Raw genomic sequence first — 7227 nt, 5'->3', positions numbered from 1 at the left:
TGTTATAGAACCTTGTGAGTTATAGGCGACGGTACTGAGGTGTTATAGAACCTTGTGAGTTATAGGTGACGGTACTGAGGTGTTATAGAACCTTGTGAGTTATAGGTGACGGTACTAAGGTGTTATAGAACCTTGTAGTTATAGGCGACGGTACTGAGGTGTTATAGAACCTTGTGAGTTATAGGTGACGGTACTGAGGTGTTATAGAACCTTGTGAGTTATAGGTGACGGTACTGAGGTGTTATAGAACCTTGTGAGTTATAGGTGACGGTACTGAGGTGTTATGATTGTGAGTTATAGGTGACAGTACTCAGGTGTTATAGAACCTTGTGAGTTATAGGTGACAGTACTCAGGTGTTATAGAACCTTGTGAGTTATAGGTGACGGTACTGAGGTTATAGAATTGTGAGTTATAGGTGACAGTACTGAGGTGTTATAGAACCTTGTGAGTTATAGGTGACGGTACTGAGGTGTTATAGAACCTTGTGAGTTATAGGTGACGGTACAGGGTGTTATAGAACCTTGTGAGTTATAGGTGACGGTACTAAGGTGTTATAGAACCTTGTGAGTTATAGGTGACGGTACTGAGGTGTTATAAGGAGTTATAGCGACTACTAGTGTATGAACCTTGTGAGTTATAGGTGACGCAGTACTGAGGTGTTATAGAACCTTGTGAGTTATAGGTGACGGTACTGAGGTGTTATAGAACCTTGTGAGTTATAGGTGACGGTACTGAGGTGTTATAGAACCTTGGGAGTTATAGGTGACGGTACTGAGGTGTTATAGAACCTTGTGAGTTAGGTGACGGTATTGAGGTGTTATAGAACCTTGTGAGTTATAGGTGATACTGGTGTTATAGAACCTTGTGAGTTATAGGTGACGGTACTGAGGTGTTATAGAACCTTGTGAGTTATAGGTGACGGTACTGAGGTGTTATAGAACCTTGTGAGTTATAGGTGACGGTACTGAGGTGTTATAGAACCTTGTGAGTTATAGGTGACGGTAAGGTGTTATAGAACCTTGTGAGTTATAGGTGACGGTACTGAGGTGTTATAGAACCTTGTGAGTTATAGGTGACGGTACTGAGGTGTTATAGAACCTTGTGAGTTATAGGTGACGGTACTGAGGTGTTATAGAACCTTGTGAGTTATAGGTGACGGTACTGGTGTTATAGAACCTTGTGAGTTATAGGTGACGGTACTGAGGTGTTATAGAACCTTGTGAGTTATAGGTGACGGTACTGAGGTGTTATAGAACCTTGTGAGTTATAGGTGACGGTACTGAGGTGTTATAGAACCTTGTGAGTTATAGGTGACGGTACTGAGGTGTTATAGAACCTTGTGAGTTATAGGTGACGGTACTGAGGTGTTATAGAACCTTGTGAGTTATAGGTGACGGTACTGGTGTTATAAGACCTTGTGAGTTATAGGTGACGGTACTGGGTGTTATAGAACCTTTTGAGTTATAGGTGACGGTACTGAGGTGTTATAGAACCTTGTGAGTTATAGGTGACGGTACTGAGGTGTTATAGAACCTTGTGAGTTATAGGTGACGGTAGGTGTTATAGAACCTTGTGAGTTATAGGCAGTACTGAGGTGTTATAGAACCTTGTGAGTTATAGGTGACGGTACTGAGGTGTTGTAGAACCTTGTGAGTTATAGGTGACGGTACTGAGGTGTTATAGAACCTTGTGAGTTATAGGTGACGGTACTAAGGTGTTGTAGAACCTTGTGAGTTATAGGTGACAGTACTCAGGTGTTATAGAACCTTGTGAGTTATAGGTGACAGTACTCAGGTGTTATAGAACCTTGTGAGGTTATAGGTGACGGTAATACCTCGAGGTACTGAGGTGACGGTATAGAACCTTGTGAGTTATAGGTGACGACGGTACTGAGGTGTTATAGAACCTCAGAGTTATAGGTGACCTTGTGAGTTATAGTAAGACGGTACTGGTGACGGTACTGGGTGTTATAGAACCTTGTGAGTTATAGGTGACGGTACTAGGTGTTATAGGTGAGTTATAGGTGACGGTACTGAGGTGTTATAGAACCCTGTGAGTTATAGGTGACGGTACTGAGGTGTTATAGAACCTTGTGAGTTATAGGTGACGGTACTGAGGTGTTATAGAACCTTGTGAGTTATAGGTGACGGTACTGAGGTGTTATAGAACCTTGTGAGTTATAGGTGACGGTACTGAGGTGTTATAGAACCTTGTGAGTTATAGGTGACGGTACTGAGGTGTTATAGAACCTTGTGAGTTATAGGTGACGGTACTGAGGTGTTATAGAACCTTGTGAGTTATAGGTGACGGTACTGAGGTGTTATAGAACCTTGTGAGTTATAGGTGACGGTACTAGGTGTTATAGAACCTTGTGAGTTATAGGTGACGGTACTGAGGTGTTATAGAACCAGAGTTATAGGTGACGGTACTGAGGTGTTATAGAACCTTGTGAGTTATAGGTGACGGCACTAGGTGTTATAGAACCTTGTGAGTTATAGGTGACGGTACTGAGGTGTTATAGAACCTTGTGAGTTATAGGTGACGGTACTGAGGTGTTATAGAACCTTGTGAGTTATAGGTGACGGTACTAAGGTGTTATAGAACCTTGTGAGTTATAGGTGACGGTACTAAGGTGTTATAGAACCTTGTGAGTTATAGGTGACGGTACTAAGGTGTTATAGAACCTTGTGAGTTATAGGTGACGGTACTGAGGTGTTATAGAACCTTGTGAGTTATAGGTGACGGCACTGAGGTGTTATAGAACCTTGTGAGTTATAGGTGACAGCACTGAGGTGTTATAGAACCTTGTGAGTTATAGGTGACGGTACTGAGGTGTTATAGAACCTTGTGAGTTATAGGTGACAGTACTGAGGTGTTATAGAACCTTGTGAGTTATAGGTGACGGTACTAAGGTGTTATAGAACCTTGTGAGTTATAGGTGACGGTACTTAGGTGTTATAGAACCTTGTGAGTTATAGGTGACAGTACTGAGGTGTTATAGAACCTTGTGAGTTATAGGTGACGGTACTAAGGTGTTATAGAACCTTGTGAGTTATAGGTGACGGTACTGAGGTGTTATAGAACCTTGTGAGTTATAGGTGACGGTACTGAGGTGTTATAGAACCTTGTGAGTTATAGGTGTCACGTCAGAACACTCCTTTACCTCCTTAAGCAGTAGTGTTATAATGGACTTTACACCTGTCAGTTACCTGTTGGGGTTGATTAATTAAAGTCATATACCTGTATTGTGTTACGGTTACCTAGAGGGTTATTAATTGCCCATCAATACTCAATACCTATACGGTGTCCTGGTAATTAGTGGTGTGTCAGGTAGTTAGGTAGTCAGGTAGTTAGTGATGTGTAAGGTAATGGATGAGTTGACGGTTCTGGGTAAACACAAGAAATACACTCTGCCACGTTCTTATTGGTACCGTATATATAATTTGTAATAAAAGTTTAAAATCCTGCTATAATAGTCGAAATAAGTTTATTTATCTAGAAACAGGGCCGCCATTCGCATTGGCGTCACCACCTTCCCTGCAGACGACGCAAAGTTGGAGGTACGAGTCAATTTAGAAGTAATGACATTGTCTGGACTTTATTACGAGAATGCCTGATGCTAGGTAAACATGACAACATAGTGCTGTTATAGTTTTGATGCTTCACTAATGAACCACTAAGATATAACATCATTTATATTAATTAATGGTAAAATTTTACTATATCTACCATAAGTATTTGGACGTTTAGATTCGTGATAGGCTATATTGGGTAAATTTTAGGTTTTGGTCATCCCTGTACTTAGACATGCAGACTGGTTTTTTCTGGTGGTTTACGATGTGTTATGGACGATTTAGACCTTTATTTCTATCGGAAATCGCTAGTTTTGAGCTACTAACCCCCCCCCCACCGCTCCCCGTTACCAGTGTATGTTAAGCTAATCTTATTACTTATAATAAAAGTTATCATGCCCAACCTAACCTAACCTATGACCTATGACCTATATTTTCTTATGCGATCGAAAATGTTTTTCTACAGAAATCCCGTAGAGATCATGTGTCTTATTGTTTAAAGTACTTAATCCCATAGTTAGAATCTTAAGGTTCCCCAGATGACCAAAACCAAAATATTACCAATATTGTTTGGAATGTTTACACTATGAAATTTGTAGTAGGGGCAGCTAATATCCATTGAATTAATTAATGTGCTTAGTAATATTTTTTCTGCAATATAGTATTACTGTGTTGCACAGTAAAGCACAATTAATTATCTAATAATATTTCTTACCGAGCCGATCAGCCAAGAAGATTGGACAACTACTTCCAGGGTTTATCAAGGCAGATGAAAGAAGTTTACCAGTTTACAGTATTATCAAGAACTCGGCCATCCAGCTATGAAGCACGTTAAATTACATCTGTCATCTGATCATCTCAAGCCCTGGCCATGGTCATTAGTCCTTCCACAACATTAAATATAGACATCAGTGACGAAAACTTATATTTTCCAGACATGAAATAGAGAACAGTGATGAAAACTTCCATGTTGGAGTTATCGGTCTTTTGCATCATTGTGGCAGCCAGTAAGTAAACACACACGATGATACTTGAGCAGTAATTTATTTTCACCTAAGAATAAGGTATGACTGTGTATATCTGTATCAACATTGTATATTTTTTTATATTTATTTATTTATTTATCTTGTTTTTTCTACGGGCATTAGCCTACCCAGGTACAGGTCACTGACCCACATCAGGGCCGGGGGGGCTGTACTAATTATTCATAGTAAATGAAATTTACAATAAAAAGTAAACTAATATAATAATGATAACAATAATAATAATAACATTGTAATAATAATAAAAATAAAGAACTAGGGTATATATACAAATATAACAATAGTCAGAAACACTATATGGCCACAAGTCCAGTATTTCTGCTGGTAACAACACATTGGAGGCATAATGTGTTGTTTAATAGTAGACCCTGCTGCCATATGGCATCACAAAAATTGTGACCAAGTCCCAGGTTGCTGATCTGACTTTCTGCCTCATTTACACACAATTGCAGGGTCTCAATTGTTTCTCTTTGACAACACAACATTCATATATTGTTTCTCACTATTGATCTTTTATTTTTACTTTTTTATTTATTCATTATTATTATTATTATTATTATTATTATTATTATTATTATTATTATTAATTATTATTAATTATTATTATTATTATTATTATTATATTTATTATTATTATTATTATTATTATTATTATTATTATTATTATTATTATTATTATTATTATTATTATTATTATTATAATAATATTTTTGCCCCCCCCGGCCCTGATGTGGGTCATTGACCTGTGCCCGGGTGGGCTAATCCCCGTAAAAATAAATAAATAAATAAATAAATGCACCTCAACTGGCTGCCTCCGTGCTTCCACTCGGCTGCTCGCGCTAGTCTGTGACGTCACAACCAATCACTGAGCTTTTCGTAGTCACATGACTTTTTAGCAACTTTAACCCTTAATTTTGACACTTTTTGGCCAAATTGATTTTAAAACATCATTACCATAGTGAATTTAAGCGTTTTCTTTACCCATTGACCTGCCATTTACGAAAAAATTCCGACCGACAACTCGTCCATTAGTGGTGTGTAAGGTAATTAGCGGTGTGTTAAGGTAAGGTTTCACTTCATAGATTCAGGTGTTGTTGTTGTCTCAGGTGTGATTGATAGGAAGGTGAGAGTATTAATTAGATTCGTCTCTTACCTTACTAAATGTTCTCAGTTGAAGGGGATCGACTGTTTACTTCTCTCCTTTCCTCTCTCTTTTTCTTTTCTTTCTCTCCTTTCTTTGTTTCTGTTTTGTCTTTTATTTTAATCTGTCCTTTTTCTTTGTCTGTCTTCTTTCTGTGTCTTTTAATCTCTCTTTTTTCTTTCTCTTTTGAACTATATTTTCTCTCTCTCTCTCTCTCTCTCTCTCTCTCTAGGAGGGTGGTAATAATGATACACGACTGGTAGTTTTACTTCATATAATTGATGCTTATGAACAAGAACATAGAAGAGACTTAGAAGTGATGTTTATCTATGTACAGATACTCTTTACACTACTGTACCTAACGTGACAGGACACAGAGCCGAGCTATAACACGCTGCCTGGTAACCCGGGTCACACACACACACACACTTCTGGGTCACAGTACCACAGGTCACAGGGCCACAGGTCACAGTGCCAGAGGTCACAGTGCCACAGGTCACAGGGCCACAGGTCACTGCCACAGGTCACAGGTCACAGTACCACAGGTCACAGGGCCACAGGTCACAGTGCCACAGGTCACAGTGCCACAGATCACAGTATCAGGAAACAACAGACTGCGAGACAGGTTCAGGTTGTGAGAGACCTGAGCCACACACACACACACACACACACACACACGTGATATGGTAGCAGTAAGGCGGGTCGTTATCTCTGCTTGTAACACCATACTTACTGAGGACACCAACTATCACACAGACCGCCCATCACCTGAAGGGTCGCCGTCCATCAGCCAGAACCCCCAATATTGACGGCCAGACGAGGGAAGTTGGGAACTCTACACTTCTCCCGCGAAAGCAGTTTGTGACTGAAGCTTCCGCACACACACACACACACACACACACACACACACACACACACACACACACACACCAAGATAACATATCGGTGGTGCTTGAGTGTTATGGTATAAGCTTTGGGTGTCCTGATTGGTGCTACACAGGGCAGTAAGTGTAGCACCAGCACATTGGTGACTCGTAAACACTCTTGGTGACTTAATGATATGAACATTATAAACATTTGGCTCCTTCGTGACCTGGTGAGTAAACATTCGTCACTGTACATTACTTATGACTGAATATCTTTAATACATCATGTTGCCTTGGTGTTTAATGATCTTAATTAACACCTGATGAGTGTTACACCTGCTGAATCTTACACCTGTTCAGTTTAACACCTGCTGATCTTAACATCTGATGAGTCTAACACCTGCTGATCTTAACACCTGCCCACTCTAACACCTGATGAGTCTTACAACCTGCTGAGGAGTCTTACACCTGCTCAATCTTAACACCTGCTCAGTCTAACACCTGCTGAAACTAACACCTATCACCGGTGTTAGATGTAATAGTTATTGTTGGTAAACCTGAGTGTTGTCTCCCTGGTAGTAGTCTTGTAACAGCTCACCGCCAG

At 39.8% G+C, this 7227-nt stretch overlaps 1 long non-coding RNA gene across 1 annotated transcript; it reads right to left on the bottom strand.

Moving 5' to 3' along the window:
- Positions 1-6017: 6017 nt before the first annotated feature.
- Positions 6018-7227, bottom strand: LOC121872186. Its single transcript, XR_006090054.1, has 2 exons — positions 7109-7227; positions 6018-7039 (listed from the first exon to the last, which is right to left on the bottom strand). It is a non-coding gene; the product is annotated as an uncharacterized LOC121872186 (long non-coding RNA).

Source organism: Homarus americanus, unplaced genomic scaffold (assembly GCF_018991925.1).
Source record: "Homarus americanus isolate GMGI-L3 unplaced genomic scaffold, GMGI_Hamer_2.0 scaffold9639, whole genome shotgun sequence".
Taxonomy (NCBI): Eukaryota; Metazoa; Arthropoda; class Malacostraca; order Decapoda; family Nephropidae; genus Homarus; species Homarus americanus.
The sequence above is the reverse complement of the archived record's forward strand: the minus strand, read 5'-3'. Positions and strand labels throughout refer to the sequence as shown.